Source organism: Carettochelys insculpta, chromosome 6 (genome assembly GCF_033958435.1).
Source record: "Carettochelys insculpta isolate YL-2023 chromosome 6, ASM3395843v1, whole genome shotgun sequence".
Taxonomy (NCBI): Eukaryota; Metazoa; Chordata; order Testudines; family Carettochelyidae; genus Carettochelys; species Carettochelys insculpta.
In genome coordinates, this window is record NC_134142.1 from 13053060 (window position 1) to 13069817 (window position 16758).

Sequence of the window (16758 nt, forward strand, 5' to 3'; positions counted from 1 at the left end):
AATTCATTCAAGACCCTTACTAGTGGATGTTAAGGCTGATCCCCACTCTGAGTGCAGGAGGTGGGGACCCTCGAGAGACTGTGAAATACCTTGCTTCTATAGGCTTCTGCTTAAAAGCTTCCCTAGGTTGCAGATTCTCTGACCTTGGGAGGTAGTTGCCACCATTTGAGTGAGAGAACCTTCCACACCCTCCCCCCAGCCCCACTGCCGCTCTTTAGAATTTAGGAAGACAGTTGGGATGTCTCTCTGTGGAGTAGCTGCAAACTCTTAATCCTTCTTGAGGAAAGAGCTTGAAAACAAAGAGGAAGAAATTGAGGCGCTATCTCACAGCACACAGAATCACAGAATCATAGGGCTGGAAGGGACCTCAGGAGGTCATCTAGTCCAGCCCCCTGCTTCAAGCAGGATCAACCCCTACTAAGTCAGCCCAGCCAGGACCTTGTCCAGCCGGGACTTAAAAATCTCAAGGGATGGAGAATCCACCACCTCTCTAGGCAACGCATTCCAATGCTTCACCACCCGCCTGGTGAAGAAGTTTTTCCTAATATCTAACCTACACCTTTCCCTCTTCAGCTTCAGATCATTACTCCTTGTTCTGCCATCAGACACCACTGAGAACAATTTCTCACCCTTCTCTTTAGAGCTCCCCTTCAGGAAGTTGAAGGCTGCTATTAAATCACCTCTAAGTCTTCTCTTCTGTAAACTAAACAAGCCCAAATCCCTCAGCCTATCCTTTCAGTCTTAGGCATGGATATACACAGACCCTTCTCTAGGACACACGAATCAAATCATTGCCTTTAGAAAAAAGTATCAGAGAGGGAGGCATGTTAGTCTGTATCTTTGAGAACAACAAGAAGTCCTGTGGCACCTTATAGCCTAACAGATATTTTGGAGCATAAGCTTTCGAGGACAAAGACCCGCTTCATCAGATGCACGATCTGACAGAGTGGGTCTTTGCCCATGAAAGCTTATGCTCCAAAATATCTGTTAGTCTGTAAGGTGCCACAGGATTTCTTGTTTAGAAAAAAGGTGATTTATTAAAACAAAAGATAAGGTAGACAAAGAAAGTGACAAAGCATACTTGGCTGCTAGGTGTTTCAGAGCAACATTTTAAAACAAGGTAGATGAAAGCACAAAGAATTACTTCCCTGGTGTTCAGTTTAGAAGTTACACTGTACAGGGGGGTACAACAGCCAGCCTGAGAAGGCCCGCACCAAACCCAAAATAAAAAATAATCTGACTGTGTCTGACTAAATATTTTCTTTGTACTTACATGTCTGTCTCTCTTCAGGCAGCCAGATAAAAGAAAGACCTCCTCAGCAGGTAACTGCTTTGATTCAAACAATCCCTCCTTTTTCCCATTGGCTCACCTGGCTGCTTGCCAACAGAGACCCCACTCTCCCTGCGTTTACCTTCACAGGCATGACAGTAGGCAATATGATAGCTGTCAACTCACAAGGCCAAGGATGGACAGGATTATGGGATTCACTTCAACACAGAGCCAACTGGGGATAATGTACTTTATTAAGTTTACTACTCTACTGGTATACCACATTTCACATGCTACACATTAGCAAGCAAAAAACACTACAGGACAATGCTTTTAATGGAATAAGAAACTCTTTGGAATCCTTACATTCATTTTGGCCATGGGGAGTCCTGATCCCAGAATGCTTTACACCAAGGCCATGGCAGACGTGGCTCCAGCTGGGGAAATCCAAGGCATCTGTATGGCTAAAAGTCCTTGGTGAGACTCACCGGGGCGGGATCGCACAGTGATTTTATACCTTAGTTGGGTGTGCATGATTACACTTTTTACTGGTTCCCTAGGTTCCCAGCTCAAGTGCAGGTGTCAGGGCTGTTACAGCTATCTGGTATTTATGCCTGCAGAGTTCAAGGCTGTGCCAGGCTGGGTACAGAAGGTGTGGCATTTTCCACTCTTGCTCTCTGAGGTCTGCAGGCTGCTTGCCAGCGTGTTACATGACAGTAGGTGATAAGAGATTGCACTGGATTCTGGATAGCTAGCTGAAAATGCACTGGTTGAACACAAGAAAAGAAAGGGAAGGCAATGTATTTATTTCAGAAGGCCATAGATAGGTTGCAAAGTGACAAAGCATTCAGGGCTCTAGGGAACTCTGTGCATGTGAAATGCCAAATACTTTCGCACATTCTGCAAATGTCTAGTGTGTTGAGTTGAAGATTAGACTGTTTGAAACCTGGCCATCTGCCAGCTCGGCCTGATCTACCTTTCAAAGTCTTTGGGCAGAATGAGCAGTGACACCATATGCATTCTGGACATTTCTGTTGAAGACCATGCTCCCAGAATTTATGAAGATGACTAGTGTGCTGAGTTGAGTTGCTAAGGTTTTGGAACACACTGCATATCTTTTGTCAGTGGGTGGCCCAAAGTGTCTGCAGACCATCTTAACTCAAGAGCAATCTTATTCTTGGAATAAATCTCACCTATATCAAAAGTTGCTTTGATAACCATATGCATTCTGGAGACAAACCTTCGAAATACATCACTAAAACAAAGCGAGATGATTAATCTACATATAAAATGCAGAAGATTCCTCACTCCAAAACACTCTGGGAATCTGTTCCTTTATGGTCTTGCTCTGGTTGCATTAAATGGGCGTGTTTCATTAATAAATCAGACCTCTAGAGTGGAGTGCACTTGAAAATTATATCCGACAGGAGACCCCAAGCACCTTTGGCGCACTGAAAACATTTCTTAAAGGAGACTTGCAAAGAAAGAGGATAAGTTTATCTTGTTTTCTTTTTGTCTCTTTAGGGTATATATAGAAGGCCTAAAACATTTTTCTAAAAACCAAAAATGTGTGGGGTGTGGCTCCGCGGGGGAAAGCCATCATATATCTATTGATTTTTAATGGACCTATGGGTATTTATACCAGATCAGGGCCTAGCTCTCCCCATCTTTTTATTTTTTTCCTGCTTCTTTTTTACATTATAGGTTTATTTATATATATTAAAAAAAATTCAAACAAACAAAGCGGTGCCTGGAAGATTCCATGGACAACTGGAGCGCTAGTAGCTTTTTTACATGAGAAAGGAGCAACTGTTTTTATTCAGACATGGTGCCTGTTAACATCAAGAACTTGGGGGGGAAAACCTCTTAGTTAAAGCTGCAGTACTCAAATCGCTGAAGAGCTAACAAAGCCATCAATATGTACAGTCTTGCAGCCAAGGAGAATGTGGTATTTCTGACATCACTGGGTTTTTGAAAATTAGCTTTCTTGCCACCCAAATTGTATGAACAATAGAAAGGGCAAAAACTCACTTTTGTGGGTTGCTTTTAAGGAACCAAATGTTAAAGGGCCAAATTCAGCTCAGCCAAACTACAGTATATACATCCTGATTCACACCATTGACTTACCTGGCATTAGTCTGTATTTACGCAGGTGCAGCTGAGAGCAGAATTTGACCTAAGTTTTTGCTCTTCAGTGTATGAACTCATTGTTTGCAAAACAAAAAGAGGTGACTATTGTCAGACATGGTGAAGAACAGCTAATGGCTTTAAATGCAGAATCATTATGCTTCAGATGGATGCTTAGCAAGGCAGAGCTGGGCATGTAATTACAGATAATAAAATACAATGTAATTTTTCATATAATGAGTGCTTTGTTTTCCAAATGTTATATTGATTGCATATGGCCCAAAAGCCAGCAGGGGAGGGTGGGGGAGTGTGTGTGTGTGTGTGTAAAAGAGCTGCTAGTTCACATGAAAATGACATTAATGTTAATACTCTAGGAGTCACCTCCTCTGCCTTCTTGTTTGCCCTCCACAGATATGCACATGCCAATAGCAATTTATTTTTCCTTGCAAAATGTTTTCTTAGACTCTTGAATGTGGGGAGCTTTTTTTAGCTGCTTCCTGGCAGAGGTAGAAAAATACACAGCCATTGTTGGCTGACTTTCCAGAACAGCATCTGTTTTAACTCTGTAGAGAGACTCTATCTTTGTGGAGAGCCCTTTGAGGCATGACAGGTCTTTGGCGTTTGACTCTATATTTTGTGTTTAAAACTAAGGCCAGATTCTGCTACTCTGAACTTATGTTGAGTGGTATTTTACTCCAAGAGAAGTTCCATTCACGTCAGCAGAACTATACGCAGAGGGGGAAAAAATCATGGCGTGTTCACATTTCCATGCATGAAACATCCATAATAACTTCAGCTCTGCAAACAAATTTCATCTACCTGCCTCCTTTTCAACGCCGAAATTGAATGCGTTGTGAACAAAGCACAGCCATCACCAGCTCCTGTGAAGTCTTCCTTTGCAATGCTGTGGCTGAGAACTGTGGCCGTAAATGTGAATGCTCCGTTTCGCGATGTTGTGCCTGTGTGAACAACATGTTTTGACTTTACTTATTGTGAATTTGGGACATCAAAAATAAAAAAGTGTCATTGAAAAACCATGCTGTGTAGACATAAACAACAGGAAGTCCTGTGGCACAGATGCATGAGACGAAGCGGGTCTTTGCCCACGAAAGCTTATGCTCCACAAAATATGAGTCTATAAGGTGCCACAGGATTTCTTGTTGTTTTTGAAGATACACTCATCCCTTGTTTAACAAGCACTTTACTTATGAGGACTCGCTAAAACAAGGGATGCAGATACTTACCCTTGTTCACAATGCGAGGGAACTTCCCTTGGCTGTGGGGTGCCTGATACTTGTTACAGTGTAGACATAGCAGGAGTAAAGTGCTACTCAGCATGGAGCTGGTGTTGCTAGGAGGTGCAGATAGCACTGGTGCCTGAAGGTCTCTCTGCATCTCTCAGGACAAGGAGAGGCTCACCACGAGCAATTGTTTTCCCCACCTTGCTTCGCTGCTGTGCCTCATTCTTGCCCTGAAGGGACAATTGCTAAGCAGGCAGCAGGACTGACAGCCACCGTGGGCCCTGGGGCAAGGTGGGAGGCTCTGCTCCCCCAGAAGGGGCAGGGCCTCGGGCAGTCAGACCTTGTCGCTGCGAAGACCGTGGCACCGGGCCCTTCCGTCTCCCTCAGAGCCATGCGGAGCAACACTGTTGTGGCGTTTTCAAGAAGCCCGGAGCTCAGCAGTGGCGGCATCAAGAGCTCCACGCCCCTTTGAAACGCTGGGTAACTGTAGCCCACACACCTACTGGGTCTGGTCCACTGTCCCGTTTCGGGGCACTTAGACCACTTACAGAGAGCAAGAATGAGTTCCCCTCTACAGCCTGGTTTCCCAACCTGGGGGGCGTGACGAAATTCCGGGGGGGGGGGGAATGAGGCAATCCAACCCCCTGTCATTCCCCTGACCCAAGGCAAGAGCCAGCCTTTGCTTACATCTCTTAGACCCTGCCGTTTTACGTAGGCAGCCCCGCGCAGCTGCTGTGAAAAGCAGGCAGCCAGTGAAGGCCCATGTGGAGCCAGCTGCCTCCTGCAAAGGTGAGTGAGTGTGGGTTGGAGGAGGAGGATGGGGTTAGATGGGGGCCTGGAGGTGCCTGGATCAGGTGAGGGGGATGGGGGTGGGCTAAGAGTGGGGGGGCTGGTGGTGCCCGGCTTTGAGGGAGGGGAGGGGCTTGGGTGGGCACCTCATGGGGCTCGGGCAGCCAGAAGGCTTGTGGGACTTTCAGGGTTTGGGGGACTGGCCCTGGCATTCCATGGCTTTGCCCCTTGCACATAAGGGCTGGAGGGCTCAGGCTTTTGTACCCCTCCTGGGGTTGTGTAGTAATTTTTGTTATCAGAACGGGGCTGCAGTGCAACGACATTTGTGAGCCGCCAGGATAGATCAAGAGTGTCTTATGTTACTTCACTCAATACAAACATCATAGGGACAATGAAACTCAAATTTCTTTGCACACTTGTGATATTATTGAGATTACAGTAGCTCCAGTAGCCCTTAAGAGCTGGGGCACATTGTGTGCTATGTGCAAGAACAACAAGGAGTACACAGAGATGGTCCCTGTACAAAGTACACTATAAATAGACAGACAAGAGCGGGGGAAATGAAGTATCAGCATTTCCATTGTATAAGGTGGATGTCAGGCAAAGAGAGATTAAGTAACCAGTCCTGTGTCATACAGGGAAGTCTGTGGCAGAGCTAGAAATTGAACTCAGACCTCCATGATTTGAGCAGCTCACAAAGCCATGAGTTAAACACTAGGCCCAGAGTAGCTATATAAAGCAAAGGAGGGAGTCATTATCGCCTCAGTGGCAGTTCATAGCCTTGGACACAAGAAGCTTTTTAACTGAGAGGAAGAATGTTGGCCAGAAGATGAGGGCTACAGATCACCTCTTCTTGGAAAAGTGCCATGGGATAGCTAACAGTTCTTTGGCCAGCCATCAAAGAGATGCTAAAAGGATGTGAATTAACTTCTCTTCCCAGTATGGCTCTCACTTGGGAAGCACTGATTGGTTCTTGTGCAGTCACATAAAAGGATGGATGGTGGTAGTCCATGCTCCTGGTCCCACACAGGGAGAAACTAAAAAGGCCCTTGCCTTGTGCACTACTCAGAGTGAATGTTTGAATTATTTTTTTAAAGTTGCTTTAAATTCAGTGTCCCCTTATTTCCATTGTACTGAGAGACAAACTAACCCACTGGGGCCAGACTGATTCCAGCCAGGGTCTCAGGGGTGGGGTTCTGACTGGGTCTGGAAAACAAGTGCCTTGTGGAGATTATTTTAAACAAAATGTGGGAAGAAGATAGGCCAGTAACCACATTGTGAAAAGAATCCTTCAGGAGCAGTAAGTTCAATTACTACCTCCAGGCTCTTGTCCTCAGCAAACAGTCTTAATGACACCAGAAGGACTACTGTGCCATGAGGGCAAGCAGGACATGGTGCTGGCTCACAATATTCGAAAGAAGGTGCATGGATACTAACTGGTACCCAGTAAAAAAGGGATTAATGCCAACTCAGCTTCCATCTTTCCTGTCAGGGTAAGAGCCAGAGGCACAGTTTAACCTACTTTGGGGCTCACATCCCAGTTACACAACTGGGCTGAATCCCAAACTGGGAATTTGTAACAGAGAGAAAGCCGTGCTAGTCTATATACTATCAAAACAAAAAAGCAGTCAAGTAGCACTTTAAAGACTAACAGAATAATTTATTAGGTGAGCTTTCGTGGGACAGACCCACTTCTACAGACCATAGCCAGACCAGAACATCTGGCTATGGTCTGAAGAAGTGGGTCTGTCCCACAAAAGCTCACCTAACAAACTATTTTGCTAGTCTTTAAAGTGCTACTGGACTGCTTTTTTGTTTGGGGCATTTGTAATATGTCCCAAAGGTCAGATTGTCCCTATTGTGGACGTACTTTGAGCACAAAGAGGAAGTAATTTCCCCTCCTCTCTGTTAGGGCCACACATTTTCAGGCTGTCTCCATAAACTCCACCTTAGCTGGTTTCTCTCTAGTATGGCCCACATTACAGCAGCATCTGAGCACTTTACTGGTTTAATATATTTCATCTCTTAGGCCCCCTGTGAGGTAACGAAGATCTAGCGTTGCTGTTTTGCAGATGGAGGCTAAGTGATGTACCCAAGTCATGTGGGGGAAGCCCGTGGCAGAGACCAGAATTGCACTTATGTCTCCCATATCTTAGGCTAACACACTAACCGCTGGATTATCTCCCTCCTCATTGTACCCCTGCCTGGGGAACAAGTGAGAGCAGGACATCTGTACCCAATCCTTCCCACTGGGAGTGGGCAGGGAGAACCGGGCCATGAGTCTGTCCACCACAAGACCGGCACTTCTGGAGCAGCTCAGTGCTGCACCCCTGTCAGGAATCAGGACCTACACAGCACTCCCTAGGCAACCTAATGAGTGCAACTTGCCTCGACTAGGCTGCTTGATTGGCTGCACAGCCTGGTTGTGGGCAGCGTCTGCAGACCTGCTGGTACATTCAGCGGTACTTCTGGGACTGCTCAATGCGTTTGGCCACAACTGCGATAGCTCCTGTCTTGTTCCTAGCCTCACTTTGGGCTTTGGGCTTATTTATTTTACAGAAGAGAAGACTGAGGGGTGATTTAATAGAAGCCTTCAACTTCCTGAAGGGGAGCTCTAAAGAGCATGGAGAGATATTGTTCTAACTGGTGACAGCAGAACGAAGAGCAATGGTCTGAAGTTACAGGAGAGGTGTAGGTTGGATATTAGGAAAAACTACTTCACCAGGCGGGTGGTGAAGCATTGGAATGTGTTGCCTAGAGAGGTGGTGGATTCTCCATCCCTAGAGGTTTTTAAGTCCCGGCTTGACGAAGTCCTGTCCGGGATGACTTCGTTGGGGTTGATCCTGCTTGAAGCAGGGGGCTGGACTAGATGACCTCCTGAGGTCCCTTCCAGCCCCATGATTCTATGATTCTGTGATTGCTTCAGCCTTGTCTCATTCCAGGTAATATGATCTGATCCTCAGCTCTGATTTCTGAACAGCTCTGATTCTTGGCTCAGGCCTCTGGCCACTGACTTTCATTCCTAGCCACTGATTCCTGCTCTAGTCACTTGGGATGACTGCCCACATCCTTGTCACTGGCACCTAACCCTGACTTGATTTCTACTGTAACTCATTTGACTTGGGTGTTATAAATGTTAGTGCTCAAAAAAGAATCTTTGCTGACTGCCACCGTCTTTTTCTTTCCTTTCATTTGCTCAGGCATCCCACCATCTTAAAGGGGGTTTGGCTGTTAGTGTTTTTTCCTGAATCAATTTTGTAGCCAATGTAGGACTTTACGAAACGGTGAGACAAATTGAAAGAGGAAATAAAACCTGTAAGTAAAAGACTAGAGAGAGACACCGCAATAATAAAGTGCTACCTGTTATTCCTCATCCATAGGCAAGGGGAGATTATTGCTATTTTTAATAACAATTGTCTGCTTCCCTTGTGGTGAGGCGAATTCTACCCGATTGATGTTACAGTAGGCCTAAATGCACAGCTGTGGCACAGAGCAGATATAAATCTTGTGATAAATTAAAGATGAACCCAAATGAAAATCGTGGCTCCCCGTGTCATTGAGCTTTGGGAAATGTTTGAAATCCAACCCAAAATCAGAGACAGTGCAATTTCTCATTGAGTGTATGTATAACGTGCCTTTAAATATGGAGTCAGGTTGGCTAATATTTATAAAGGCCAAATCCAAACATCCCCCAAATATTTGAGATGTTCAAACACTGCCTAAAATTATGTAAATTCTTTTGAACTCTATTATTGCTGACTTTATTACTAAAAAGAGTTTCGATTCAGTGCTTTGTGGAGGTGCCAGAGCAGTCTAGGGGCAAAGAGATCATTCTGGGGTTTACAGTGAATTAGTAGCTTGAATGAGATTGACAGATGTTGGAGGGGAAAAAAACTAAGCTACTGAACTGATGGGTTGAAATCTTCCCTTGCTCAGCAGCTGTGCTTTCTGATCTTGCTCCAAACTGAAGGCTGATTTTCATTTTTTAATTGATTTATGCTATCTTCATACAAAGCTGTTGGAAGCTTGTTGGTCACCTAGAGGCAAGTGAAAATCTAAGGCGTGCATACATGAGCAGTGGCCAAATACAATGAACCAATGACGGGAAAAAGAAAATGAGCCTTATTCCCTGAAGTCCATACAAGTCAGCTGTCTTATGCCAGTGGTGAATGAGACCCCAAATCTCTGTTGCCCAATTCCATACACTAGCAATTCAGATGAATATGGAATCTATTTGCCTTTCAGGCTGCCTTGCTCCCAATGGAATTTAATTGGCATGATGCCCACGGGTCCCCACCGAGATACATATAGACCATTGTGCATTGCACATTGATGCCATATAATTATGTTGTACTGGAAACCTTTCAAGTTCCCATTCATCATTCAGAAATCGTCTTAAACCAGTTGGTGCCTCTCTCGTGCTTGAAAGCGAATTGTGCAAAATTGGCAGCCAAAGCTGCCACCGTGATTAAGCGTATAGAAGCCCTTTCATTGTGGAGTTAGTGGTTTTACTGTAGCTGCCCTCACTCATCAGTGCAAACCATAATTCTCTGCAAAGATCTATAAATCACAGGCTGGAACATCCGGTGGGGCTGACTCTCCAAGCATGTCTGCCTCTGGCCAAAGCTAAAGGATCACTGCTCTGTTCCCCAGTGTACGATAAAACAGCCAGACAGTTGGACTAGGCTGATAATCTCCATGAAACTCAACTCATCTTGCATTTACACATTTCTCAGACAGTAAATACAGCCCTAGGAAGAACATCCGCAGGAGCCATGACTCTGACTCTGAGTAATAGTTGCAGAGGTGTTTGGAAAGAGCTGGTGGTTGTGCTGGATAAGCACTGGAGAGACATAATTACAACAGCAGTTGTGAGAGAGCTGATAACTAATATCTCTTCCTTCCAATGGTCTTTGGATGTTGCTGCGTCTGGGAGAATTACAGAGGCTGCAGAGTGAACATCCTCCTGACGTGCCAAATGACATGTTTAAAAATAATTCAATAGCGACTTACAGTCCAAGCACCATTTGGGTCATAATTTTTTTCCCTAGGAACCAGAAGGTGCTTGAACAAAGGAGGATAATGTCAGCATTTGCTAGAAAAGGGTAAAAATTAAAACACCAATTCAAATATTTAGGTAGACATTGGTCCTCTAGCTCAGGCAAGCTTGAAATCAGCTTCTATTGTACAATTTCCAATATTTCAGTGAATAAATCCATATTAATAACTAAGGCTACATCTAGACCATGGTTTCTCAAACTGGGGGGTGGGGTGTGAAGAAATTCCAGGGGGGAGCAAGGTGACCTAGCCCCTCCCCCATCCTTCCTCCCCCCCCCCGCCCCAAGAAAGAGTTGGCCTTTGCGTCTGGCTGTCAGGCCCCGTCATTCTAAACGGGTGACCTGGCTCAGCTGCATGGGGTTTGAGCGGCTTGGGCTTGTGTGTGGGCAGCTGGCCCTGGCAGTGTGGGGCTTTGGTGGGCGGCTGGGGCGGCTGGTGGGCAAGCAGCTGGCCCCAGCAGCGTGTGGCTCAGGTGGCTGGCCCCAGCCCAGCAGCAATGGGCTTGGGCGGCTCAGGCTGGCGGGAGGGCAACTGGCCCTGGCAGTATGGAGCTTGGGCGGGCGGCTACAGCTGTGGCAGTGCAGGTCTCAGGCGGGTGGGCAGCTGGTGTAGGCAGCTCTGGCTGCTGGCACAGTGCTCAGGCAGCTGGCCAGCTGGGGCTGAAGCAGGCACCTGCATAGGGCCAAGAAAAACTATTTGTGCTCATTTTTAATTTTAAATAACAACGTTATGTCAAGTTTTTGTGTTTATTTTAAGTTATGAATTAAATTTTTTGTTAAAGGGGGGTTGGAGGGTGGTAAAGAAGAGGTGAGGGGGCATGAGGGTTTCTCAAAAATCAAAAGGGGGGCGTGATGCCGGAAACTTTGGGAAGCACTGATCTAGACTGTCCCCTAACTCGAAATAATTTATAAATCATTATAAACGATAATACATAATTTGAGTTAACTTATTTTGAAGTTGGTGCCATCCAAACAGCACCAAATCTGAAATAAGTGGCTATTTTAAGATTTCCTCTACCCCTCTCATGACAAGGGGTAGCAGAAACGGACTATCGCACTCAAAACATTTGTATCCTGAAATAGCAGCTATAGTCTAAACATAGCCTAACAGAACTACAAAGCCACAGAATCATCTCCAAAGGGAAATGGTTGAAGCATCTTCGGTAATTTAAATGGAACAAAAATCATTATAAAATATACTCAATGGATGATATCCTGGCCCTGTGGACTTCAGGTCCCTGATTACAAAAGGACTGTTCCCTTGATTAAAGTCGTGTATGTGCTTAATTGTTCACAGGATCAGGACCTTCCTTCACAGTCCTGGTTACTAGGGGGTGAAAAAGATAAATGAGGTCAGTCGTTCTCAACCTTTCTGGGCAGCTGTACCCCTTTCAGGTGTCTGAACTGTCTTGTGTATCCCAAGTTTCACCTCACTTAGAAACTACTTGCTTGCAAAGTCAGATATAACACCAGGAGACGTGTGGCAGCTCACCATTCCTGACAAATTGCTTTCTTGCTCACTTTCATGATAGAATTTATCAAGTGCAGGTTGCACCTCTCAAAACCGGAATTCTCTCATTAGGTGTCTAGCCAGATATTGCTGGATCAGAGACTCCCAGAAGAGAGGTTGCAAGGAAAAAGGCCAGCAGTTGGGAGCCGGGTCTGGTGGGAGCCCAGTGACAGAGGGGCTGATGGCCCAATGCAGGGAGCAGACACTGGCTGCCAGCCGGGGGTGGAGCCAGCCTCGGAAGGGCCAGTGGGGTCAGAGACCAGCCATGGGTGAGGGGACTAAGGGGGGCAAGGCTGAGGACCTCCCTTCCTGCAGCAAATTCCCTCGTTTGGCATGAGGGTGCCAGACAAGGGAGGTGCAACCTGTACATCAGTTGGAACAGAAATATTGTACTTAGTTTTCTGTGCATAGTAAAGAAAATAGTACGAACAAGTCATTGTCTGTGAAATTTTACTTTGTACTGAAGTCACGAGTGCTTTTTATGTAGTCTGCTGTAAAATGGGGCAAATAGCTAGATGAGTTGATGCACCCACTGGAAGCTCTCTGTGTACACCCACAGGAGAACCACAGAACTAGGTCACCAGTTCCAGCACATTGCTATGCAGACTACTGCTTTCTATACCACATTAATTGAGTTTGCTCTGTTACAGGATTCTGTTTGCGGTGGATCAGTGTAACATTGCACTCTAAAGAACATTCGTTTATTGTTCAAACAGATTCGTGCCCTTAACAAATGAGCAATGGTGCTTTAAGAGTAAACATCAAAGCTTTCTAAGAGGCAGAGCTTTGATTTGTTCTGTGAGTTACAGTATATCCTGATCAGCACTCTGGGTAATTGTATTTCAGATCTAGGAGCGTGAGACAGCGGGGACTTTTCATGATACATCAGCGAATTGTGGATTGATTATGATGCCTGTGTGAACACCGCATGCAGGCATGCTTACGAGCATAACTGGTGAATCAAACAATACAGAAGATTAGAAGCAGCTGGGAAGTGTCCTGCATGCAAAACTCCAGAAGAGTAAGAGCAACAATAATAAATGTGGTGTTGACAAACGTCAGTGTTGCTGCTTTCTCACAGCCATGATGAAATGATGGAACAGAAAGCACATTCTTTAAAATAAGCCTCTGATAGTCAGGTTCCAGCTGTCTAAAATGGTTGTCATTGCCATCTGAAGGAAGACTAGGTGAGTGACTAGGGACCTAGCCAAGCACTCTAGGAGCTTTGGGTTCAATTTCCTAATCTGTCACAGACTTCCTCTATGACACCAGACAAGTCACTTTGCCATTGCATGTAATGATCCTGGAGTTCATTAAATAACAAACTGGTGAAAATAATAAAATGAACTGCAGAGCAATTCTGGTGAATGATCGGAGGGGTAGCCATGGTAGTCTGTATCTGCAAAAACAACAAGAGGTTCTGTGGCACCTTAGAGACTAACAGATATTTTGGAGCATAAGCTTTCATGGGCATTCATCAGATGAAGTGAGTCTTTGCCCATGAAAGCTTATGCTCCAAAATACCTGTTAGTCCTCAAGGTGCCACAGGACTTCTTGTTGTTTCTGGTGAACTACAGCTACGTAGTGTTTCCAACCCACATTTCCGAACTCTAAAAGTGATTTGTATGAGAGATCATCTCTAAGTTACAATCTTCTCGAAGCATCTCTCCTACGTCTTTCCTTTTAAAGAAAAACAAATTCACTCTTCTATATAAAAACAGCTCACAACTACCTAATAACTAACACATGCATTGCAGTCTCAATCCATCTATTACACTGCCATAAAATCAGCACAAACAAAAAAACTAGTCCTGTAGCACCTAGTGGGACATTTTTGCATAAATGAGGGATGCAAGACTTGTCACGGAAATTTGAAAGTGTCCTGCACACTGTGGGACATCTGGCAACTCTAAGCATCAAGCACAAAGGCTTTTGCATGTATTGGATCAGCATGCTTTTAGGTTAATGAGCTTAAGGCCATGCATACACACACGCAACATCAGTGTAACGTGCACAATTTCAATTATGCGAATAGCATAGGTGAAGTTGATGTACTTACCTCAGTGTCTTGCATTGGGTAAGGTCAGCAGGGGCTACTCTCACATTGGCTCCAGCTACTTTTCTCATCCTGGTGCAGAACTGGCATTAACAGGGGAGTGCTTGGCAATTGATTTATCGTAAGTTGACACAATAAATCAACTGCCGGTGGATCAATCACTGCAACTTTGATCCACCGTGTAGTGTAAATAAGCCCTAAGAAGCAGGGAGAAAAGCCAAAAATGGATGTGTTGCAACCTCCGTCCAGTCTGAAATTGTCAGGCAATGTTGCAGAAAACTGGAAAGCATTCAGATAGTGACCTGAATGGTATTTAGAAGTCAGAGGGACAGAGGGGAAAAACATAATAAAGTGAAAACATCAATCTTTGTTGCATGGAGTTGAGGAAGAAGCGTTGGATATTTACAACTGTAAGTTCGAAGAAGATGAAAGCTTGAAGTACTGACTAAATTTGGGAATCATTGCATGCCAAAAGGAATGAAACCAGAGAACACTTTAGAAACACACACACACACACGCACATCTCATGGAGTTGGAAGGGTCCTTGAGAGGTCATCGAATCCAGTGTCCTGCACTCACAGAAGGGCCTATAGACCTATAGCCAAACTATCCCTGGTAGTTTTTTTTTAAATCTAACCTTCCCCAGACCCTTGGAAGGCCCCTTCAGAGACTGAATTTGCAACAAGGCCAATGCTTTAACCACTGAACTATCCAATAAAAGGCCTTGTAGGCTTGATTGTAAAGTCAGTTCCCATAGCTAACAGGAAATGGCAATAAACAACTGAGGAAACAGAGAAAGATGAATCATTGAGAATCCTCAAAGAAGTGATCACTTAAAGGGACAGAAGGAATAAGCCATTTCTGTCCAAGTATAAGCAATCCACTGGAACTAAGATATGACCTTACTGTGATTTTTTCCCCTCCAGGGCAGTAAGATTGTAATTCCAATGAGGCTGCAAAAAGAAATGCTGCAGAAGATCCACAAGGGTCATTCATCAGAGAGGTAGCCGTGTTAGTCTGTAGCTTTGAGAAAAACAAGAAGTCTCATGGCACCTTATAGACTAACAGATGTTTTGGAGCATAAGCTTTTGTGGGCAAAGACCCTCTTCATCAGATGCATGAGGCGGTGGTGGGGGTTTCAGGGGGGTATCTAAAGAGTGGGGTCCCTGAAACAAAAAAATTTCAAAAATCAGATGGAGAGAGAAATCTCTGAGCTGTAATTTATTTGCAAATTTGACTCCATTACCCCTGGATTAAACAGAGACTGGGAGTGGCTCGCCGCTTACAAGGACAGTTTCTCTGCTCTGGGTGCTAATGTCTCCCCATTAGACGCTGACAAAGTCTCACATCCCCCTGTCTGATCTGACTTGTTTTTTGCTCTTTTGATAAGTACTGTTGATATTGGGCCATTTCCACCTTGCTGCATAGACCTTGTCCAGCTCTGGCCCTCCCCCTTTACTGGGACCGCACTCTTTAAATACCCCTCTGAAACCCTTCCCCACTCAGAAACTCATGCATCTGATGAAGCAGGTCTTTGCCCACGAAAGCTTATGCTCCAAAACATCTGTTAGTTTATAAGGTGCCACAAGACTTCTTGTTATTCTCGAAGGGTCATTCAGGAACTGAGAAGTGTAAACAACGAACATGAGAGATGCTGTCTTGGCCACAGATCAATCACAGCACGACTAATGTCATGAGTCAATGGACTCACAAATAGGCAGGTGACATGAAGATGTCTTGCTTGTTATTGTGTGACCGCCAAGAGAAGAAGAATGTAGTAGGAAATTGCTTGTCATGCTTGAAATACTTGCTGTGCCAACAGGCAGAGTCACTGAGTCCTCATCTAGTTCCAACCCTTATGAGGAGGATGGCACTGACTTGTTTACCCAGCAATCAACGGCTTATTCAACAGTCCTAGAGAATTCTTCTCTGCACCCAGAAATTTGCATGCTGTGCAGTACTAACAGTAACTCAGTGATAGCAGCATGAAGGGCATCATCTCTAGACATGGAATTCCAGGCGAAGACTTTAGCGATAAGAGGATGCAATTATCCAGTGCAGATTTTAGGCAATTTGCTGGTTGCATCACAAAAACATCGAGTCCAAATTATCCCCATACAAATGGACCAGTGGAAAGGTCTATGCGACAGTAAAAGAAGCTTATGAAATAGACATTTGTCCATGTGTGTGACTTGTAGAAAGCTTTATTTGTTTACCAAAATATGCCTCTGCAGTGCTTTTTTTATTTTGTAAAGAAGAGGAGCTGCACTCAGCTGGTAGTCCACACCCCGCCAATCCCGCGTCTGGGGCTGCTGAAGTACCGGCCAGTACTGGCACAAAAAATCACTGCATCTCTGAAGGATTGCTTTTCTCCAGTTGAGCTGCTAATAGGAGGAAGAACTGGAGCTCATATACCGATAACTCACTGAAATTTCATAACAATGAAGCCATATGGAAGACAAGAAAAGCACGGGTGGATGCAGAAATATTCTTTTGACCAAAGAGCCTGTGATCTCCCAATTTTTAACCCAGGAGAAAGAGGGGTGATTCCTCAGACACACTGATGTTTGGGGCCACAGCAGTACCATTAAGAAACAGCTGCATCCAAGGTCTTGCATTGTCCAGACAGAGCAGGGTGGCACATTTTGACATAATCCAAGGGATCTATCTGTAACCCCAGAAAATTACAACACATTGGCTGTAGATGT

The 16758-nt window shown here is 44.9% G+C and overlaps 1 long non-coding RNA gene across 1 annotated transcript; it reads right to left on the reverse strand.

Annotated features, from left to right (window-relative positions):
- Nucleotides 1-1512: 1512 nt before the first annotated feature.
- Nucleotides 1513-14193, reverse strand: LOC142015322 (uncharacterized). Its single transcript, XR_012646124.1, has 3 exons — nucleotides 14054-14193; nucleotides 4217-4356; nucleotides 1513-2036 (listed from the first exon to the last, which is right to left on the reverse strand). It is a non-coding gene; the product is annotated as an uncharacterized LOC142015322 (long non-coding RNA).
- Between the last annotated feature and the right edge of the window lie 2565 nt (nucleotides 14194-16758).